Source organism: Carcharodon carcharias, chromosome 3, assembly GCF_017639515.1.
Source record: "Carcharodon carcharias isolate sCarCar2 chromosome 3, sCarCar2.pri, whole genome shotgun sequence".
Taxonomy (NCBI): Eukaryota; Metazoa; Chordata; class Chondrichthyes; order Lamniformes; family Lamnidae; genus Carcharodon; species Carcharodon carcharias.
In genome coordinates, this window is record NC_054469.1 from 56,332,880 (window position 1) to 56,357,562 (window position 24,683).

The window sequence follows — 24,683 nt, forward strand, 5'->3', positions numbered from 1 at the left end:
CATGTCAGCCAGACCAGGTAAGGATGGCAGATTTCCTTCCCTAAAGGGCATTAGTGAACCAGATGGGTTTTTATGACAATCATTTCATGGTCATCATTAGACTTTTAATTGCAGATTTTTATTGATTGCAAATTTCACCATCTGCCATGGCGGGATTTGAACCCAGATTTCTGGGATTATTGGTCCAGTGACAGTATCACTATGCCATAACCTCCCCAGCAGTATATGCTTTTATGGATTTTTTTTCAGATTTTTCTCCTTTTAGATCTCCAGTGCTCTGGGGACCCAGCTTTGCATCCCGCCATGGCAGATGGTGAATGACCATGAAACCATTGTTGATTGTCGTAAAAACCCAATTGGTTTACTAGTGTCCTTTAGGATTGCAGTACAAGAAGGGTCAGAGTGAATAAAGGAGTGACAAGCTGAAGGCTGAGAAAACTAATTGGCAAACACTTCAGTGACATAAAGATTGAAGGCTCTCTCCAAGTTTCACCTTTAAACAATGTAAGGAGTATGAGAGACTTTAAAAGGTGAGCACTCGAAGTTGCAATGGGTATAATGTCATCTAACAGCTACCATTATGCTACTGCCACCCTTGTCTGGCCTCTCTCTCATCGCCTGTGCTTGTGCTACATTACAACAGACTGCTGCCTCCCCCTTAAAATATGGCACCTGTTTCTCGAGTGCTGGGACATTCCCCCACCCAATCCCTATTATTGGCCGGTTCCCAAGCCTGCCAGCTATTAACTGGACTGCCCAATAAAATTCCATTTCATCTTCTGTTACCCACCTACACGGCCACACCACTGACTTTGAGTCCCAAATCAGGACTTACTCATCGGCATCAAAATTCCACCCAAACTTTATAACTATGCCACAGGCTGTCTCTCATACTGGACTCTATGGGCAGAATTTTTCCATTGGCGAGCTAGGGGCGGGGCCTGCTCACCAACACGAAAATGACATGGGATGACGTCGAGGGAAACCCCTGACGTCATCCCGCCCCAATTAAATATTCAAGAAGGTGGGCGGACAGCGCAATCAGCTGTCCTCCCGCTGACCTGTCCATGGCCAATTGAGGCCATTGACATGATAATTAAGGCAATTAAAGGCCCTGCCCGTCCAACTTTTAGGTTGGCAGGCAGGCCAGGAGCCCCAGTGGGCTTCTGAAAAAGCATGAAACCTCTTCCACCGGCGGGATGAGGTTTCATGTCGGTTTTAAAAAAACTTTAATAAATTTTCTGTGATATTTATTAACATGTCCCATCTCGTATGACATTGTCACATGAGGGGGACATGTTAATAAATTTTTTGTTTTTCTATTTTTAAAGTTTCAAACACCATCAGCGCTCTCCCTGAGACAACACTTAGTCTCAGGGAAATGCATGCGCATGAAAGAGCAGTTGGGGAATCCCCGCCACCCAACACAGGAAGTGCATAGCGCTTCCCGTCGGGTGGCCTACTGGGTGGGCCTTAATTGGCCTGCCCACTTAAAACGGCGGCGGGGCCTGTTTCGGCGGCAGCGGTCAGCTGCCCGCCTGCTGCCGAGCCGATGAGGCCCGCCCCTCCATCAAGGGCAAAACTCTGCACCATATTCGTAAAATGAAGCCTTGTCCAAGCGACCATCCTTTATGTGGGAGCCCAGGTCAACCTATTGAACTGTGGAAGGCATCATAGCTGAGCATAGTCCTGTCTATACATGTGGACTTTAAAACAAGGTGCTAATGGATCGTCAACAAGATGACATTTTTTCCTGACTGACAATTGTTATGTCCACATTAGAATTTTGGGTTGAACCTCAGATCTTCCAAGGCTGTGTGGTTTAGTATTACATCATGCTGTCTTCTTTTACACTGAGCTATTTGGGAAACCTGCTGTGCTTATATTTTATTAAAAATTCACAATGCACACATGTGGTTGGTATTGTTCTGATTTGGCACGATTCCACAAAAGGATCCGTTTCGGTCTTCTTCCTTAATAATTTAAATTTACAGCAACACAATACTAGAAATGCAATGAATTTAGTAGTGATCTCTGCAGGCATTCCTTCCTCAGTACTCAGGACTAAATTCAATTAATATTCATTATGTAACAACACTGTTTACAATACTCTGAACAGAATATAGTTTTATAAGAAACCTGGTAACAAGTGATGCAAATCATAATAATATTCATGCTTAAATATTATGTTCAGGCAATCTCAAGCTAATATTGAATGTTTTCAATACCATAATAATAATTATTATTAGCTATACTTAGCCTGAACTTACTAGGTTATTTTTCACTGGTTATTTCTGGTAGTAAATTGATTATTTGACATAATCCATTGACATAATCATGACATTTGTATTTTCCATAATACATTAAACAAGTGCTTAACGTATTACTTGTAATGACTAAAATGCCAATTAATCTAACAAGTCATTTAATTTTAATTAAGTGAAGTCAAAGTCAAGGCTTTTCTGAAAAATTTCTGCAGGCATGGTGGTTTTTTTTAAATTTATAGCGTGTCCCCCAGTTGACAAACATTCCCTGGTTAACTATGCTGGCACTGTTACACCAATAGTAATGCCATTAAAAGGTATTTACCTTAGGAGTAATATTCATTTTGAGCAGGGTTTTGTAAAATTGCCGGTTGCAGATTGGTTGCCAATTATACACCCAACCCTATAATCAAATCCATTGACTTCAATAGAAAAGAAAACTGGATAAAGTTTATAGGGGTAGTTGATTCACAGCCATCAGTCTATGCTCCAGCCCAAAATGAAAATTACCCCCCCATATATTGCAAAAATATTAAAAGACTGGCCACATGTGATTGAAGGAGTCAAAAGTGGAGACAGAGGTTGAGGGAGGCAAGAAGAATGGGATCATTGGTGGGAGGGTGAGTTCAGGATAAGGTTGGAGTTAAGAATTGCTTAGTGAAGAGAATGAAGGCTGAAAAAAGGGAGATGATTTTGGTGAGGAAGGCATCTGGGACCTGGAAGGCAATGGAAAAGGAGAATCTTAAGAACAAGTGGGTTCAAGAATAAGAACAGGGTAAAATGATCAGCAGTGGGAATGGAACAGGAAGAAAATGCAATTAGGCCAAAGTAGTACCTGGAGAAACAAATAAAAGGGAAAGAAAATTGCACTTTGTTAAGTTATTTGGATAAAATGTAAGCCATTTTCTGTGTACAGGGTGGTGATTATAGGAAGAAGAGAATAGAAGCATGGTGCATAGAAACATAGAATGATATTGCACAGGAGGCCATTCAGCCCATCCCACCAGTCCTGGCTGCTTGACAGAGCTAAACCATTAGGCCTGGATTTTCGCTCCCAGGTCGGCACCGCAGAGTTGGAAACCCTACCTGGGAGAAATGCCCCGGAAGGAGGTGTTTCCTTTCTGGAGTGGCGGGGTTCTTTGGGAGTCAGGTTGGGTGATCCCAGAACGAGTGCAGAGGCTGCTGGTTGCAGAGACGAGCTGAGTAGAAGGCCTGCCACTGTACTTCAGCACCGTGCTGAAGTTTAAAAAAAAACCTGAAACAGACCTCCAGCCCTCACCCCTCATGCCCCCACACGCTCTCCATGTCCCATCCCTGCCAACCCATACCCCCCACCTCCCCAGGGCCCCCAGACTCCCATGTCACCTCTTGACCCCATCCACCTTTGTGGGCCCTCATACCCTTCACTCCACCTCATGCCCCCCATACCCTCCATGCCAATCTATGTCCCTGTACCCACCCCAGTGGCCCTTTATAGCCCCTATGCTAGTTTAGTGCCAGCTCATGTCAACCCATGCCCCCCACTTGCCATCCTTTTCCCTTACATCTACCATACCTGGTATCCATCATGAGCAGACCTTCAGAGCCATGCTGAGATGTAATAATTTAAAGTTCTAAGTTTCTATTGCAGACTTCGTTTTTGTAAAAAAAAATTTTCATTCACGAAAACCCATTAACACATTTACATTCCTTCAACAACATAATCCCTTATAGGAACAAATATTTCATTCAACTGCATAATCCCTGATAAAGACAAGCATTGGAATTCATAGTCCCATTTCAAAGAGTCTATAACCACTTGGAGCTGTCAGTCAAACTGTTAAAACTGTAGGCACCCTACTAAGATAATGAAAGGTTGTGAAATCACTAATGCAGCACTAATCCAGTAATGGTAAACCTCAGACTTATGGCAACACACAGAGTGAAACAGCAAGCAATGTTTTTTTAATACTCCAGACATTTTTTTCAAAGGTCTAAAGGGCAGGAGATTTAAATGTCATGATACTTTAGACCCTTCTTCTCACCTTTGCCTTTGACAGTTGCCTTCAACCGTTGTCTTTGACAGTTTATTTTGACACTTTTAACAGTTCTAATGAGCTTGACAGTTACAGAATCACAGAATTGTTAGAGCACAGAAGGAGGCCATTCAGCCCATCATATTTGCACCGGCTCTTCGAATAACCATTTCACCTTCTGCTATTCTCCTGCCTTCTCCCTGTAATCCCACAGATTGTTTCTTTTCAAATAATCATCTAATTCCCTCTTGAAGGCCAAATGAGTTTATATACTTTTTACACACATACAAGCCTATTTTTAGAAATCCCAAGGGGCACGTTACCTCTCCCAAGGGGCATCTAACCTCCCCCAAAGGGTACCTGACCTCCCCAAATGTGTCCTAGGACCATAACCAAAAGGGGACCCCACCTCTCCAAAGGACTCCATAAAGTTCAGACTTGCTCCTAACAGATCTAACCTGCACACATCATGTTTCACAAATCTGGATCACCAAAACTAGACATGAGTCGAGGCAGCTACTGATTTATATTGGCTACTGCTGATTTATATTGGCAGCTGATGATTTTATATTGGCAGCTGCTTCTGAAAAATGTGGTCTGCTCTCATTCCCGCCTCGCAAAAATGGTAGGTGCTGTGTTCAGGGTGGGACTTCCTATTTTCAGTGTCTTTTGCCATTCTTCTCCTCCAGGAAGGCTCTCTGTCATTACAAAACTCCAGACCTTAGTCCTACTTTCGAACTCTGTTTCCACAGCCTTTTTTTCCATCAGATATATGATGGCCAATTCGCTTTTGAAAGCTACTATTGAATCTGCTTGCACCACTCTTTCAGGTAGTTCATTCCAGGTCACAACAACTCATTGCATTAAAAAAAATCTCTTAAGTTGCTTCTAGTTGCCTATCATCTTAAATTGTTGTCCTCTGGTTACCCACCCTCCTATCAATGGAAACCATTTCTTCTTATTTAGTATATTAGAATTTCTGTCACAACATTCCAGCAATTGAACACTTGACCAGCTCAATTTATTCAAACCATCATTGTAAAAATATTATGAAATCATAATCAAACTTCGGAAGTTTAAAATGTCTTCAATATAGCCATTAGCATAGTGCAAAGAGAAAGAAAGCATTCATGGCTAATCTGATCCAGGACTGGAGATAAGTGCTGAATATCAGAAAAGAGTTGGGAATAACTACTCAGTATTTTACTGAGTATAGCACCAAGGAGCCCTAAAAAAACTGAGATTAGTGAGGGTCAATGAGAAAAGCCTCCAGTGTTTTGAGTCATAGCTGACACAAAGGAAGACAGCTGTAGTTGTTGGAAGCTAATCACCTCAGCTCCAGGACATTACTGCAGCAGTTTATCAGGGCATCATCTAAATTTAACCATCTCCAGCTGCTTCTTCAATTAACATATTTTTAAAAAAATACTTCACTCCTGCTGTCTATTTAGAGGAGCAGTAATTGAAGCAAAACTTTGTCAGGCAAATTCGTGAAGCAAAAAAAAAATTGTAATAAAGTTCCTTCACTGGTTCAGCATCCAAGAGTGGCATATCAGTTATGTTGGAATGCCAGAATAGGTCCAAATATGCCGGAGGAGTGAATATAACTGCATCCCTCAGTTGCAGACCAGTACAGTCAGCAAACTGGTGACTTGCATACCATGTGGCAAGGCAGTCAGAACATAGAAACAGAAGTAGGCCATTCAACCCCTTGAGCCTGTACCACCATTTAATGAGAACATGGTTATTCTGAGACCTAGCTCCATAATCTGCCTTTACCCTTTATCCCTTTATATATTTGGTTAACAAAAGTCTAATAACCTCAGTATAAAAATTATCAATTGGCCAGGCATGAACTGCCTTTTGCAGAAGACAAATCTAAGTCTTGATCATCCTTTGTGTGTAGACATGTTTCCTAGCTTTTACTCCTGAAAAGTCTCAGTTTTAATTTTTGAGTTATTTCCCATAGTCACATATTCCTTAACCAGCAGAAACAGTGGGCTGGATTTTTGTTTTAGGTGCAGGGAACATGAGTTGAAACTACTTCTGGGTCCCGGGGCCACCCTTGGTGGGGCAGCAGTCACACTTTGGAGTTTTGACAAGGGCACCCTCTTAATTGACATCCTCTTTTCCCTTGGGTTTTTTTGGTCCAGCATCAATGATGGTGGTGTTTTACAGTTCACTCAGAGCATCAGAGTTGTTGTGGCAACATGTACTTTTACATGCATGTTGTAGTCTGGAGCTATGGATAGTAATGGTAGATTTCCATCACATGGCTGACCAGGAATCTCTCCTGATCTTACCACCTACCATTTACATGAGTTGGAAGCATTTGGAGGTTTATATTCTACCCAGTTGGTCATGTTATGAACACACATTCCTGGGGAGTCCTGGGGTTGGACTGGAATCTGGAGCTTCTAGCTCAGAGGCAGGGATACTAACCACTGCGCTACAAGATCGCAAGATTTTCTCCTTAGGGCAGAATCTTCTGTACGTCGGGCATGCAGATACCGAGGGCTCAAAACAGCGGAAGCCGTAGAGGAGTATAGAATGTGTAGGGGGGAACTTAAAACGGAAATTAGAGGAGAAAAGGGGGGCATGAAAAAACATTGGCAGGTAAAATAAAGAAAAATCCAAAGTTATTTTACAAGTTCTTTAAGAGTATTGAGGGAAAGAGTAGGGCCCATTAAGGACCATAGTGGTAATTTGTGTGTGGAGCTGGAAGACGTAGGTAGGGTTCTAAATGAATACTTTGTCTTGGTGTTCACAAGTGAGAGGGACGACATGGGTATGGAAATCAGGCAGAAGGACTGTGATATAACTAAAGAAATTAGCATAGAAAGGGAGGAGGTTCTAAGTGGTCTGCCAGGCTTAAAAGTAGATAAGTCTCCAGGCCTGGTTGAAATTTATCCCAGGCTGTTGAGTGAGGCAAGGGAGGAGATAGCAGGGGCGCTGGCAAATATTTTCAATACCTCTCTGGCCACAGGAGAGGTGCCAGAGGACTGGAGGACAGCCAGTGTGGAACTGTTATTCAAGAAGGGAGGAAGGGATAAACCAGGGAACTACAGGCCAGTCAGTCTAACCTCAGTGGTGGGGAAACTATTGGAAGCAATTCTGAGGGACAGAATTAATCTACACTTGGAGAGGCAGGGATTAATCAAGGACAGTCAGCATGGTTTTGTTAAGGGAAGGTCATGTCTGACCAATTTGATTGAATTTTTCGAAGAGGTGACCAGGTATGTAGATGAGGGCAATGCATTTGACATAGTCTACTTGGACTTCAGCAAGGCATTTGATAAAGTCCTGCATGGGAGACTGATAACGAAGGTAAGAGCCCATGGGATCCAAGGCAATTTGACAAAATTGGATCCAGAATTGGCTGAGTGACAGGAAGCAGAGGGTGATGGTCGATGGGTGCTTTTGTGACTGCATGCCTGCATCCAATGGGGTTCCACAGAGTTCAGTGTTAGGTCCCTTGTTGTTTGTGGTATATATAAATGATTTAAACTTGAATGTAGGAGGGTTGATCAGTAAGTTCACGGATGACACGAAAATTGGTGTGGTGGTAAATACTGAGGAGGATAGCCTTAGATCACAGGAGGATATAGATGGGCTGGTCAGATGGGCTGATCAGTGACAAATGAAATTTAACCTGGATAAGTGTGAGGTGATGCACTTGGGCAGGATAAACAAGGCACTGGAATACACGATGAATGGTAGGACCCTGGGAAGTACCGAAGATCAGAGGGACCTTAGTGTACATGTCCACCAGTCCCTTAAGGTAGTGGGACAGGTAAATAAGGTGGTTAAGAAGGCATATGGGACACTTGCCTTTATTAGCCAAGGCATAGAATATAAGAGCAGGGAGGTAATGCTGGAACTGTATAAAACGCTGGTTACGCTACAAATGGAGTATTGCATGCAGTTCTGGAATCCGCATTATAGGAGTGATGTGATTGCACTAGAGAGAGTGCAGAAGAGATTGACCAGGATGTTCAAAACAAAAACAGAATTACCTGGAAAAACTCAGCAGGTCTGGCAGCATCGGCGGAGAAGAAAAGAGTTGACGTTTCGAATCCTCATGACCCTTCAGCAGAACTGGGTGAATCCAAGGAGAGGGGTGAAATATAAGCTGGTTTAAAGTGGGTGTGGGGGTGGGGGGGTTTGGGTGGGGGGGAGAGAAGTGGAGGGGGGTGGTGTGGTTGTAGGGACAAGCAAGCAGTGATAGGAGCAGATAATCAAAAGACGTCACAGACAAAAGAACAAAAGAACACAGAGATGTTGAAGTTGGTGATATTATCTAAACGAATGTGCTAATTATGAATGGATGGTAGGGCACTCAAGGTAATGCTGCCAGACCTGCTGAGTTTTTCCAGGTAATTCTGTTTTTGTTTTGAATTTCCAGCATCCGCAGTTTTTTGTTTTTATCGTTTTGATCAGGATGTTGCCTGGGCGAGAGAGTTTTAGTTATGAGGAGAGATTGCATAGACTGGGGTTATTTTCCCTGGAGCAGAGGAGATTGAGGGGGGACATGATTGAGTGTATAAAATTATGAGGGGCATAGATAAGGTAGACAGGAAGGAACTTTTCCCCTTGCTGGAGGGATCAATAACCAGGGGGCATAGATTTTAGGTAAGGGGCAGGAGGTTTAGAGGGGATGTGAGGAAGAATTTTTTCACCCAGACGGTGGTGGGAACCTGGAACTCACTGCCTGAAAGGGTGGTAGAGGCAGAAATCCTCATAACATTTAAGAAGTATCTGGATGTGCACTTGCAATGCCTTGTCATACAAGGCTATGGGCCTAGCGCTGGAAAATGGGATTAAAATAGTTAGGTACTTGTTTGACCAGCACAGACTCGATGGGCCGAAGGGCCTTTTCCGGTGCAGTAGACTTCTATAACTCTATGGCCTCCTTTGGAGGGCCCCAGCAAACAGATGTCAGTCTTCAGCCAATTCAATTCACTCCACATGATATCAAGAAATGGCTGAATGCACTGGATACTGCAAAGGCTATGGGCCGTGACATGAAGAGTGCTAGATCTTTGCAAGGGCAGCCTTTAAATATGATGCCTGGTTTAGTGAAGGCCTGAGGTGACGGTGAGGCCGGTGAATCAGAGGGCCTGGTGTGTTTCTCGTGAATTCATAATTAACGAGGTGGGATTGGGATGCTACAACGCAAAAATCCACCATTGCAACCAGGTAAAATGTCCTTTCTTCCTGCCCACTACTTGCAAATGTGGGACGATTCTGCCCATAGAGTACAAAAACTCCAAAGTTATGCTAAATCTTTATAAAAACTGGTTAGACATCTCGGAATCACACTTTAGGAAGGATCTTAAGACCTTGGACTGGGTACAGAAAAGATTTACTAGAATGGTACCCGTGATGAAGGACTTCAATTATATGGAAAGACTAGGGAAAATGGGCGTTGTCCTCCGTAGAGCAGAGAAGGCTAAGAGGTGATTTGATAGATGTGGTCAAAATCATGAACTATTTTGATAAAGTAAATAAGGAGAAACTGTCTCCAGTAGCAAGAGTATCGGTAGCCAGAGGACACAGATTTAAAGTGATTGACAATAAAACCAGGGGTGGCAGGGGACAACAATTTTTGAATATATTTTTTTCGTTGTGATCTGCAGTGCGCTGCCTGAAAGGGTGGTGAAAGCAGAATCAATGGTGACTTTCAAATGACAATTAGATACCTACACGATGGGAAAACAGTTATAGGGCTGTGGAGAAAGATGGGAGTTGGATTAATTGGAAAGTTCATACCAAGCTATGCAATTAATTATTTCATCAATTACTCCATAAAGAGGGGCTCTCAATTCCAGTCAGAAGCACCCAGGAAATCAGGATCAACCCACTCCTGGGACAGTGACAAACCTTCCTGGTTTAGTAAAATATTTCTTGAACTTAATTCATAAACCAATATATCCTTAATTCCAAATGATGAGACATCTTAAATCAGACATTTAATCAGATGGGTTAATTTACCTATAATGGTAAATTGCCATGCAAAAAAGTGCTAAGTAGCAGTCGAACATATGGATGATAACAATGAATAATTACCATGCAATTCATGCTAATAATCTTAATCCTTTGACTGTTAATAGCTCCAAGGAACTTTATACTCCCTCGGTCATTGATCTTTTTTAAGTCAGCACACATATTTTACAGTAATGAATAGAAGTGGCTTTCTTACTTATTAATCTAATATGGCTAAATTTTCTGCCATTTCACAATGTTAAACAATGTGAAAAACTGCAAAATTCAGCTCTGTAGCATCCAGTTTTTTGGTGCTAATGATACCATTTTGTCTCCAAGATGGCTTTTGCTCACTATTAGTACCAGTTGTGCTGGACACCTTTTCAGTGAGGGTGTTAACCTCAAGCTAGTAGAATGCACCAGAAGTATGCACAGTAGGGAAATTATGATCAGCATCTTACTCTGCTTTAACTCTAGCCGTTCAATTTTTCAACCCCAACGCTCTAGCCATCGACCTCTCGCACAGCCAAATGTGCATTTAACAGCAGGAAGGACCGTACACTAGCACTATATCAAGGGATCATTAACAATTCTTTAGTTAGACACTGATTTATTTCTATTGGCTCTTCCTATGATTGTAGAAAGGTTTTGTGGTTTCCAGAGTTGTTTAAATTTGAAGTCTATGGGGAGTGGTGTGGCAGATGTTGTGACATCAAGGATTCTGCTCCCAGATATGGTGTGCATCCACCTTGGACTACAGCATGACAGGAAGAATGGGATGAGGTGATGTAGAGCAGGACAAGTTGCTGGAGAGGGAGGAGGAAGAGCAGCTCTCAACAGAAGACAGCATCTGCCTTAAGAATTCAGGAAGCAATTCTCCTACCTGTAAACAGTGGGTCAGTTGTCTCTGGTTTAGAAGGGAGGTCTTCATTGAAATTTGCCACCTGTTCTGAGCAGGGTGAGGTTAGCATTGCCAGTAGCTATGAAGGTGACCGTGGGCATAAACCTTTTTTGAATCTGGACACTACCAAGCTGGAGCAAACTATTCCAGTTTGCTATCCACTGTCAGATAAGGGTAATCACTGAGGCGCTGAATTCCAGAGAATCTGAATACATTTCATTCTCTCTTGCCAGAGTGAGGCAGATGGACTGAGCATGTGAATTCATGAAGATTGCAGGTTCCACAATAGTGCAGGCTGCCATTGACTGAGTGTACGTCACTTTGCAGGTTGCACTTGAAAACTCAGATACACCACAACTGGAAGGAATTCTACTATTTTTTATTGTTTCATGGGATGTGGGAATCGCTTGCCCATCCCTAATTGCCCTTGAACTGAGTGACTTTGCTAGGCTGTTTTGGGGGCTGTTAAGAATCAACTGTATTGCTGTGGGTCTGGAGTCACATGTAGGCTAGACTGGGTAAGGATGGCAGATTTCCTTCTCTGAAGCACATTAGTGAAACAGATGGGTTTTTACAATAATCAATTATAGTTTCATGGTTTAATAGTTTCACAATTATTGAGACTAGCTTTATATTCCAAATTTATTAATTGAATTTAAATTACACCAGCTGCAGTTGTGGGATTTGAACCTGGGCCTCTCATTTACTAGGCTCTCATTAGCTGGGCCTCTCATTTACTAGTTGTGGTAAAGTGGAGTGCTATGTACCTTCAAGAGAATGTTGTTAATTGTCATGTGACTGTATTGACCAATCGCTACACAGCGCGGGCAATTTTGGTAACTGCAAGTCAGGAGCTGGAGGTGTTTGAAGAAACACACATGGCATTAGTGCTCTGTTCTTAGTTCCAATAAACCACCAGTATTAGTTTAGTTCTGCCTACATTGTTTCAAGAGCTAACTAATGTCAAGGGTGCAGCTAGTGTTTGCCAGACAAAGTGAACCTGATAACCAAAAACATAAAACAAAAACAAAAATACCTGGAAAAACTCAGCAGGTCTGGCAGCATCTGCGGGGAGGAGCACTGTTAAGGTTTCGAGTCCATATGACTCTTCAACAGAACTAAGGAACAATAGAAAAGAGGTGAAATATAAGCTGGTTTAAGGGGGGGGTGGGGAGGGACAAGAAGGGCTGGATAGAGGGCCAGTGATAGATGGAGATAAATATGGCAGATGCTGCCAGACCTGCTGAGTTTTTCCAGGTATATCTGTTTTTGTTTTGGATTTAACCAAAAACATAAAACTGGTGACAAGGATAAACCAGATCAATTGATGGCAATCAAGAAAGCCGCAGTAAGCCAGCTACATTACTTCGCCACTACCTTGAAAGCAGTTTGAAAGTGCAGTCTACCTAGTTATCGAGAATACTGCAGTTTGGGCATCTTGAACCATTTGACCGCATTTCCAATGACAGGTGTCAGTACGTCGAACGCCTAGCGTTTTTCTTAACCACTAATAACATCGCAGGGGAGGACAAGTAAAGGGGATTCTTTTGTCCAAATGTGGGAGCAAAACGTATGGGCTGATCGCAGCCTCAAATCACATAACGCTCCCAAGACTTTCGACAAGTTAGTAAATATTGTAAAAAACCACCTGAAGCCAAAGCTCTCAGTCACTATGCAGCGTTTTAAATTCAATTCGAAAGGAGAGGCTATCACTAGCTACGTAGCTGCTTTAAAGTAATAACAGATTATTGTGAGCTAGAAACTTCAGTTAATGTTGAGAGACCGATTGATATGCGGAATCGGGGCGATGCTATTTAAAAGCGATTGCTATCTGAAACTAATCTAGACTTCAGTAAGTCATTAGAATTGGCCACAGCCATGGAAAGCACTGTTAGAGACTTGGAGGCAATAAGAGATACACAAAATGGAGCCATCCCTCTTGTAGGGCGGGAAGGGCCAGTAACAAAAGGTGCAAAAATGTCAGACTCCGCAGAAAGGCAGGGAATGTCCACTATATACAGGCCATTGAAGAACAACAGTACTACAGTGAAAACCCAAGACATTAATGAGAGAAATGTATCCAGGCAGCCTGTAAGCGATTGACAGTTCAGAAATATCAAATGCTTTTTCTGTCACCACAATAGTCATATAATGCAGCACTATCAAGATAGGCTGAGAGAGTATTTTAAAAACAAAGGCATAAATCACAAAATCTGTCTCAATGAAGAACCAGATGAAGCAGAATCAGATATCTATTCATTATACAACCTGAAAGTGGGTAGAACTGAGCCAATCCAGGGAGCCATTTGAGTCAATGAACAACTCATCAAGATGGAGGTCAATACTGGGGTATCAATGTATGTCACAGGAGAACATACGTTCATACATTTGAATAAAGGAATCCATCCTTTAAGTTTGGAAGAATCAGGCACTAAATTAAAAACATATACAGGTGAAGAAATAAGAGTGAAAGGGATATGTCAAGTCCTGGTGCAGTATGGGGATCAGTCTACAGATTTACCCCTTATAGCTGAGGTGGGCCCAGTTTAACTGGTTGCTACTGGCTCAAAAAGATTACATTGCAATGGGCCAAGATTTTTCAAATCAGAACGAGAACGTTACAGGGAGTGTTACAAAAGTACACTTCCATTTTCAGTGACGAACTAGGAAAGATTCATGGGTGACAAGCCAAAATCCATGTAGATCTTAACACAACCCCAAGATTTATCAGAGCCAGACCAGTCCTTTATGCTCTACAGGACAAGGTTGAGACCAAGATAAACAGGCTGGAGAAGTTGGGTATCTTACAACCGGGGCAATTTTCAGAGTGGGTGGCACCCATAATACCCGTATACTGAATCTAGACCAAAGTGTTCGCTTATGCGGTGACTAAAAGTTAACTATAAACAGTTTGGCCAAACTTGATAGGCACCCGATAGTAAAACTTGATGAATTATATTCACAATTGGCAGGGGGCATCACATATTCAAAACTCGACATGAGCCACGCCTACCAGCAGGTAGAGTTGGAAGAAGGCTCTAGGGAATTCGTGACCGTCAATACACATCGAGGATTGTATCAATATACTCAACTACCTTTGGGGTCTCATCAGCGTTTGCTATTTTCCAGTGTATCATGGAAAATCTGCTTCAGGGACTGCCCCATGTCATTGTTTATCTGGATGAAGTTATAGTCACTGGACGAACACCTAGCTAATTTGGAGAAGGTGCTGAAATGCATCTCACAAGCGGGGGAACATGTGAAACGAAAGAACTGTCTTTTCCAAGCCAAAGAGGTAGTTTACTTGGGCCATAAGGTCGACACGCATCCTGTGGAAGAAAAGGTAAGGCTATTCACGAGGCACCTGCACCGAGAAACATAACAGAACTAAAGGCCTTCTTAGACATGATAAACTACTATGGATGATTTCTCCCAAATCTATCAACTGTACTGGCTCTGTTAAATTAATTGCTTAAGAAAAACAAAAATGGATTTGGCAAGCTTCGCACCAGGATGTGTTTCTGAAGGTAAATCATTGGCCCTGCTGGTCCACTTTGACCCAAAGAAAGAATTGATTTCAACTTGCGACACATCCCCTTATGAAATAGGGACTGTACTTTCACATCAGATGGCAGATGGCTCCGAACAACCCATTGATTATATATCCCACACGCATGCTGCAGAGCGGCGATATTCTTAAATTGAAAAGGAGGGTTTGTCTGCTGTGTTTGGTGTTAGGTAATTCCATCAATACCTCCATGGTCACCATTTTCACATTATATCCGACCATAAGCCTCGCTGGGATTATTTGGAGAGGATAAGGCAATACGCTATATCGCATCTGATCGCATCCAGAGATAGGCACTGATATTGGCTGCTTATGAATACCATTTTATTCACCGATCGGGAAGCCAGATCGCACACGCTGACACGCTGAGCCGCCTCCCCCTGCCAGATAACAACATGAAGGTTCCAATTCCCCAGGAATTTGACTTAGTACTACATTTTTTGGATTCCTCCCCTGTCCTGGCCAAACAAATCTGTGAGTGGACCAGCTGAGACCCACTTTTATTTCACATCCAAGAGCAGGTCTTGAATGGATCGTCAGGCAAACCAAAGTCTGATGACATGGGGCCTTATTTCAATCGCAGATATGAGCTCACCTACCAGAATGGCATATTGCTCTGGGGAGCAAGGGTTATCGTGCCTCCCAAGAGGGCGAAGGCCATTACTGGCCACATTACATAGCACCCACCCTGGCATTAATAGGATGAAGTTGCTCATGCGGAGATACTTGTGGTTGCCTGGGATGGGCGGGGACATCAAAACCCTAGTCAAAAGTTGTCTTCGGTGCCAGCAGGTACAAAAGCTACCCCCCTTAGCTCCACTGCACCCCTGGGAATGGCTGGGGTGGCCATGGGTGCGCCTTTACATCAACTACATGGGGCCCTGCTTGGGCACGATGTTCCTTTTACTCATAGACGCCCGCTCCAAGTGGATGGATGTCTACAAAGTCTGGTCACCCACGTCTGCTGCCACCATAGATCATTTGCGACAAAGTTTTGCAGTGCACAGGGTTACCAGAGGTGCTCATGTCAGACAACGGGACTGCGTTTACCAGCGGGGAGTTCCACGGGTTTACAACCCTCAACAGAATAACTCATCAAAACCTCGCCTTACCACCCCACTTCTAATGGTTTGGCTGAGCGGGCGGGCCAAACTTTTATGTCCGGGACGAAAAAGTTGGACGGGGATTCCATCAGTGCTAGATTGTCATGGTTCATGTTCGCATACCGGACAACGCCACACAGGACCACTGGTACTGCCCCCGCTGAATTACTAATGAAGAGACATCTCCACGTCCGTTTAACTCTTTTCAGGCTGAAGTTATAGGGGACAGTGGAGAGAAGCCAGGAGGCCCAGAAAGCTAGACATGATGGCCATAATCATGAAAGAAATTTCACAGTGGGAGACACAGTTCTTGCGAAGAACTTTGGAATCGAGCCCAATTGGCTATTCGGCGAAATAAGCGCCATGACAGGACCTCTTTCTTATAATGCATCTGTAAATGGCTGAATAACTAAATGACACGTGGATCATCTCCGGAGAAGAGAGAAAGTCCCACAAGAAGGAATGCTGTCATCATTTGCATTTGAGTCTGCACCGCGCGTGAAAGAAATAACATGATTTGGAAGTACTGGTGGGGCTTGTTGAACCCGAGAAGATCGAGGACACAATCTTTCCCACTTCCACTGAAGAGCCTGATGGACAGTTGACTCCAGAGGGGTCTCAGATAAACCAGCCAAGGCCGTTGAGCTATGATGCTCAACACATCCAAGGAAGTCTCCTTAGAGACTTGACTTGTAAATAGTTATTCAAATAAATAATTGGGATGTTGTGGAGCTTGTCAATTGTACTTTCAAGTAAACGGGGAGGGATGTGTTAAAGTGGAGTGCTATGTATCTTTAAAATAATATAGTTAATTGACCATGCGACTGTATTGACCAATCGCTACACAGTGTGGGATACTTTGGTAACTGCAAATCTAGAGCTGGAGGTGATTGAAGAAGCACACACGATGTTAGTGCTCTGTTCTGACTTCACTTATTTCCTTGAGTCTCTCCTCTTTCCCATTCTCTCTTTGTTCAATGTTTATATTTATAATTTTAATTTTATTGATTATATTTATTTGTTAAAAGGCTATTTCATGTTTAATGTGTTTTTACACTTAAATTTTTAATAAACTTTCTATCTAGTTTTTTCTACCTTCTCCATCTTTATGCTTCACAGTGACTGACATTTTAATTCAGTTCCCACTGACTGAAAGTCGATATTGGAATTTGTGGTTCTTTAGCCAAAGAGGAGCCAAGACATCATAAATAAAACACAAAAGTATAAGCTACAGATGTTGAAAATCTGAAGAATAGAAAATGCAAGCAACACCTAATATGTTAGTCAACATCCACATCCAAAATGTTAACTCTTCTCTTTTCTCCACAGATGTTGTCTGACCTGCTGGGTATTTCTAACTTTTTGTGGTCTTGCGTAACTTCCTCCAAAAAAACAAAGTTCACAGATTGATCTAGTTATATCACTGCAAACAAGTAAGTCTATGGCTGATGATCAGGCTGAAATTTGGCAGCTGAAGAATTGGTCTTGGCACCGCAACAACAATGGCAGCAAACAGAGCTATTAACACTGCCTAAGTGAATTAAAAGTTAACATTGCAGAGAGAACTGTTTCAAATACAACTTGTAAACAAATTCATTAATATTCTTCCACAGCATGACTTATATATAGCTTTAAATGTCCACCCTGAATTGAAGTGGTAAAATAAGCTCAGAAATGCAGCTTTATGTGCATAACTGCATAAATACTGTACCTGCTGTCACTCCTATTTATTATAGTTAGTTATGCTGGTTTTAATAGTCTTTTGCATTACTGAATATTTTTCTATCTAGCAAATAGTATAACTGCCTGAAGGAGCTACAGCATGGACTTGAACACCTCAACTGAGCAGACTTGGACTCAATATCTAAAAAGACCAGTTATAATTGCAACAAATGGATGCCTACTAGTCAAATACGAATCAATCTGTGATGGAAGTCTTAACAGCATCAGTAGAGAAGATTCCAACTATAAAGTGAACTGGTATCATTTCATGGTTAGAATACATAATCCTGCCACACAGATTAGATACATTAAAAAGTCAACACAGTACTGATGAACTTCTTTGAGCTCAGGAACACATGGATTTAAATAGTGACTCAACAGGAGATGTTAAGGTTGCACAGAAACTCACAGTTTTCGCAGATCTTCATATTAACCGCATGAGCTATTTGTTCACAAAACACACAAGTCAAAACATTCTAGTGTTATTTAGAGATGCCGATGTTAAGTCTGATCTGATCTGAGCTTATTAAATTATGCATCCTTTGAGCCAAGTGGTAATTTAATATTATACAATTTGTTGAAATATTTAAACTTATAATTAGTCTAATGGAGAGACATACATTGTGTCAAGACGCTAGTGCGAGCCAGGAATTAAGTAAAAATCTTTTGTAAATGCATGATTGCACGGTCTGTAACATTGGTACAAGGTATACAGTATTGATCAGTCAATCAAAAGTGTTATATACAGCCAGATATTACAATATATAAACATACTGATTTAAGCAGATACAAGAGATGATTTATGTAACAATGAAATATCCTCATGGTCAGTTGCTGATCTGCATTAAGACTAAAACAGTATGGAAGCTGTGAATCTGAAGCTCCTACAATTTGCCACAGACTTCTTTATGTGTTGACAGCTCCAGTGTTATTCAATATCTGAAACACTTCAGTCCTGGCAGCTAGGGGTAAATTACCCTTGACCTTGGCTTAAGATGATGTATTTAGAAGCGACTGATAAAAGAATCACAGAGGTATTGTCACTCAAAATAAAAACAACATACGAAATGTACAATTACATTCAGAAACATGATCAGCAAATAGAGTTGAGATGTGGTGTCAAGACCAGCTATATTTGTTTACATTCCACCATTTACAGCATGAACATTGAATAAAAATATAAAGGACATAATCTTTTACTCTGAGTAAGCTATTCTTTAGGGTAACAAATCTATCATGTTTTCCCGTCGGTTTCTGGCTAGAAGGGGTTTTATCTGAATGAATAAACTCTGTTGCAATCCAATATCTTGCTGAAATGTATTCAGTGGTTTGGAGGTAAAAGTGGAAAGCTCTATAGAGTAAGGTGAATTGCAGTTCAGATGTGTTTACATCTGGTAGGTGGCTCTCTGCATTTGTGGCATTTCTGTTTCACACATTAATAGATGTGACTTTTAATCATGCTAAATATCAGTAGATGAAAATAAATGTTCTTTCCATAACAAAGACACAGAAAATGCTGACAATGCAATATTTGAAAAAGAAAGATAGTTTAATATTGCAGACATGACCTTTCATCAGAATAATTGCTAGAAGAGTTGATTCTTGAAAGTTACTTGAGTGTTGTTGTATACATAAGGCACATATAAGTTGTATACATATATAAGGCATATACATAACTATTAACCTGCCTGTCAATTGTATTTCTGGATATAACCATTAAATTTGCATGCTGTTTACATGAGTGAATTTTCACTTATTTCAGTGTCCCTTCCTATCATTTGGGTTTAGGATGGGGATAATCTAAAATTCCACAATTGGTTGAAATATTTGAAGGTGTGGGTAGTCTAATAGAGAGGGATCCTTATGTCAATCCACCAGTGACAGAAATGGAGAAAATCTTCTTTCAAGCATGACAAGTTCTGACAACTCACTCAAAATATTTAAATGAGGCTGAAGGCTCGATCTAGAGTAAGTGTCAGGCCTTCAGGATCAGATCCGCACATTCTGTGAACTGGGAAATGGACTGTAACTAATTTCTACCTTAGTGAGTTATCTTCAGTTTATATTTTTATTCTGTGTGACTTCTGTGGAAAAAGTCATTTTCAAACCAAGATGCCATTTATGTGCAAGAGCAACCCTTGTAGTAACCTATAGTGGGGAAGTAACAGTAAACTACTGCTAAACATTTGCTTGTATCCATTATTATGAATGCTGGCCTTTACAAGACTTATGTTTTTAGAAATGTCTCCTTCAACTTAAGGTTAAAACAGAATGTTCTGTATAGAGAGATGGTGAGGTCATACTAAAAGCCTCTGCCGAGAACCCTATTGAAATATCAAGTGACAGTTTCCATCCCTTTCTGCAGGAACTCAAGTAAAGGGACAGCTGCTTTGTGAGACACAGGGAGAGAGACAAAGGAATTACTGTTGTGTGGAGGAACAAAGCAGCTACCGCTAGGAAGAACAGAGAAAATCTGTTTTGTGTTATCAGCTAAGCTGCGTGTTTGTGAGAGTTAGTTTTCAAAAAGGGGAAAGGACTTTTGGAGATTGAAAGAACAAGGAGTCACCATGATGGACCTTGCTGGTGAAAGTCAGGTCTGGAATACTCAAGCTGAGTGAAACAATTTACGAAGGACACTGGTTAGTCAAGGCTATGATGCACAGTGGCAGCATTGTGTACCATCTACAAGATGCACTGCAGCAACTCACCAAGGTGCCTTCAGCAGCATCTACAAATCTGTGACCTCTACCACCTAGAAGGACAAGGATAGCAGATGCGTTGGAACACCACCATCTGCAAGTTCCCCTCCAAGCCACACACCTTCCTGACTTGGAACTATATCACTGTTCCTTCATTGTCACAGGGTCAAAACCCTGAACTCTCTCCCTAACAGTACTGTGGGTTTACCTACACCACATGGACTGCAGAGGTTCAGGAATGCAACTCACCACCACTTTCTTGAGGTCTTTTAGGAATAGGGAATACATGCTGGCCTAACTAGTGATGCCCACATCCCGTGAAAGGCAAAAAAAGACACAGGTGGTTGGAGAGCAACAGTACAACGGGCAAAAAGATGAATGACAGATGCATGACGCATTAGCATCAGAGCCTTGACTAACCTTGGTCACTATTTCCCCCACCCAAGACAACCTACACTATTCTTTTATTTTATGTGACAGGGAATCATGGACTCAGTGTCTGGCAAGAAGTTCGTTCTGCACCTCAGTTCTGCCAGCTGCATTTCCACAGGTGCGTCAGAAAATCTGGGAACCCTTCCCACTGCTCAGAAACTGAGCCTGCTGCTCCTTCTGCCATCTTGCTGAAAAGTGATTGTCGCAGCCTTTTAAATGGTGCATCAGAACCATGTTTCCCTCCTTCCTAGTGGGAGGTAAGGCAATGAAGCATGGTTTTATAACCTCTAAAACACATAACATGACTTAAAAAGAGTTATGGAGAAAACTGGAGTGGGTGGGTGGCAGTTTCAGATTGGTGGACTTTAAAACAGCTGAACTGGAAACCCACCAAGAGGAAGCAAATTCAGAGCAAGAAATCTTGTATCTTTGCAGCCTGGATACTAACTATGACACTGGAGTAAAGTGGGAAGAAGCAATCTCAATCAGCTTTTTGTGGTTGAGCCCTGACTCCGGATTACTGCTGTTTTTGCTGCAGTCTAAAACTAAATCGTGGCTGACGAAGCTGCAGTGGATCTTACAATCATATGCAAGTTTGCATAACTTTATTGTATATTTATTGATATCAACAAATGTGTCAACTAATGGAGATAACAGTGGCCATTTCATTCCCCTCAATGTGTCACTGGTTTCTTGCTTGGCTCATTGAAACACATATTTCATATTCACTATTTTATGACATTACATATTTAATGAGCTTTTGCACAGCTCCATCATAGTCATTTCAGTTTCTGGCAATGTGTCAAAAATTTCATAAACATTCCCCTGCATCACGTAAAAGCATCGATCATTTTATGGCTTCAGCTATTATGTCAAAGGTCATTAGAAAATTTTTCACATCAGTGGATTCACTATTTCAATTGAATGCCAACTTAATTTGGGTTTGTCTCACTAAAATGAGGAAATCATGTTCCTTGTTTTTGTCTTCTTCTTCTTTTTCTTAGATTGAGGGATTGAGATTGAGGGTGACAACTCCCACTAGTTCGATGGGTTCTGTATTGGCTAATAAGTAATGTGCAATCTGCAGACTCTGCTACATGCAGGCCAGGTAGTGCTTGGAGAGTTGGGTAGATGGGTTGTTTGGAGGTTTGTGTGCTCTCTCCAACACCACGACTTTGGCTCTGCATATTCCCAATGAAGTTTCTCAATGTGTTTGGTGACTTTCCGAAAGAGCCTTCCTCAATTTGGTCAGTAACAAGCCAGGGTCTCCCATGAGTTGGTGGGCATGTTTGACCTTTTCAGGGATCCTGCTGCGACTGTGTTCTGAGTAGAGCAGTTACTTCAAGAGTCTAGTGTCAGGCATACGAGCAACATATCCTGCTGAGCTGAGCTGAGCTGGTTTTGAGTTATTAGCACCTCGATGATGGGCAAGTTGGCTTGGGAGAGGATGCTGCTGTTGGATTGCCTTCTTTCCAGTGCTTTGCAGTACCTGCTGTAGGTCGTCCAAATCTCCATGGCTTATAGCAGCGAGGAGATCACTGCTGCCTGGTAGACCATGACATTAGTTTCAGGTTTGAGATCCTGGTCCTCAATACCTTTTTCCTCAGTCGGCCAAAGGTTGAGCTGGCACCTTGGAGAATGTGTCTCTCTATATTCAATCAATGACTAGCCTTCTACCAGTCTTGCTTTCAGAGGTACTTCTCAACAGATGGATAGCCACAGGGTGAGGAGAACTGGAATTTTGTTGAAGAAATCCACTTTGCCCTCATACAAACATTCTCTATATAATTATCAGCAAGAGAAACATTAACCCCTATGAAGGATGATTTAAATTAATTTACAATTGTTTATTAATGAGAACCTATGGGGCAGTATTTTACGTCCTGCGGGCGGGCACGCGCCCAGCTCAATCGGGAATAAAATTGCGCACAACGACGTTGGGTGAGTGTGCCAATGTCATCGTTCACTTGCATTACATTTTAGTCGGCGGACACGTGCGGGTGCCGGAGCCATGCCCGCCATTAATTAAGAGGCCACTTAAGGCCCTTAACAGTCCAATTTTCCCTGCCCGTGCGATTTTGCACTTGTCGCATGGGCAAAACAGGCAGGCGGCCAGCCAACAATTTCAAAAACCTCATCCACGTGCGGGATAAAAAGGGTCAGCAGCATTGTCAGTGTGAGTACTGAGGAGTTTTGGAGGTAGTTTACTGCTGGTTGCTTATTGGTACTTGGCAGCCTCATCTCTGTTCGAGGCTTCATTCTTAGCATTTCCAGGCTTCATTTCAGGACTTATTGGTGTCTGCAAAGCCCTTGGCAGATTCACAGCATGAGCACACTTTCTGGTATCATACAGCCTTCTGTTACCCTGGTAATTGGGATTGTGGTCTCCACTGGAGGCAGCTCTTCTAGGGAGGAAGAGACGGGCAGAAGGGACAGGAGGCCAGGTGTCCCAGTGCAGCTTCCAGGGGAAGGACCTGTGGGGGCAGAGGCGCAGGCACAAGGGGTACAGAGCCAACAGGAAGTCCAAGGCAGAAGGGGCCGCAGGAGACGCCACTATCCTACTGCCAGGGTTTACAGGCAGCAAAGCAGCTACCTCAGTATGTCTGAGGTTCAATGCTGAAGAAGGCTCCAACTCTTAAAGGAGACCATGACCTCCATTTGCCAGATGATTGGGCCTGAGATCAGCTCCAACTGTGTGGGTCGACACCCCGCACCAGTGGCTCTGAAGGGCGCAGTGGCCTTCAACTTCTATGCCTCCGGCTCTTTCCAGGGGAGTCAACAGGGGAATCTGTGTGGAGTCTCCCAATCAGCGGTCTACAGTTGCATCAAGCTCTATTCAGGCAGGTCCTGACCTTTATTCTTCACCATACGGACAAGGCCAGCCAGGCTGAGCGAGCCAGAGGCTTTGCAACAATTGCTGGGTTCCCCCACGTCCATGATGCAATTGACTGCAAACATATGGCCATCAAGGCACCAGTGGGTCAGTTGAGTGCTTTCGTCAACAGGAAGGGATTCCAATCCATGAATGTGCAGATAGTGTGTGACCACAGGATGCAGATTCTGCAAGTCTGTGCAAGGTATCCTGGTAGCTCCCATGACGCTTACATCCTCAGACACTCCCAGAAGCCTAGGCTCTTCAGTGCTTCAGCCCAACTGGATGGATGGCTGCTGGATATAAACGACATAGATGACTAGGATTAGTAAATTTGCGGATGACACAAGATTGGCCAGATGGTTAACAGTGAGGCTGAATGTCTTGGGCCACAGGAAGATATAGATGGGATCGTCAAATGGGCAGATAAGTGGCAGATGGAATTTAACCCTGAAAAGTGTGAGGTGATACACTTTGGAAGGAGTAATTTGACAAGGAAGTATTCAATGAACGGCATGACACTAGGAAGTTCTGAGGAACAAAGGGACATTGGCGTGTGTGTCCATAGATCTCTGAAGGCAGAGGGGCACGTTAGTGGGGTGGTGAAAAAGGCATATGGGATACTTGCCTTTATCAATCGAGGCATAGATTACAAAAATAGGGAGGTCATGTTGGAGTTGTATAGAACCTTAATGAGGCCACAGATGGAGTACTGTGTGCAGTTCTGGTCGCCACATTATAGGAAGGATGTGATTGCATTGGAAGGGGCGCAGAGGGGATTCACCAGGATGTTGCCTGGGATGAAACATTTAAGTTATGAAGAGAGGTTTGATAAACTTGGGTTGTTTTTGCTGGAGCAGAGAAGACTGAGGGGCGACCTGATCGAGGTGTACAAGATTATGAGGGGCATGGACAGGGTGGATAGGGAGCAGCTGTTCCCCTTAGTTGAAGGACCAGTCACAAGGGGGCATAAGTTCAAGGTGAGGGGCAGGAGGTTTAGGGGGGATGTGAGGAAAAATTTTTTTACCCAGAGGGTGGTGATGGTCTGGAATGCACTGCCTTAGGAGGGTGGTGGAGGCGGGTTGCCTCACATCCTTTAAAAAGTACCTGGATGAGCACTTG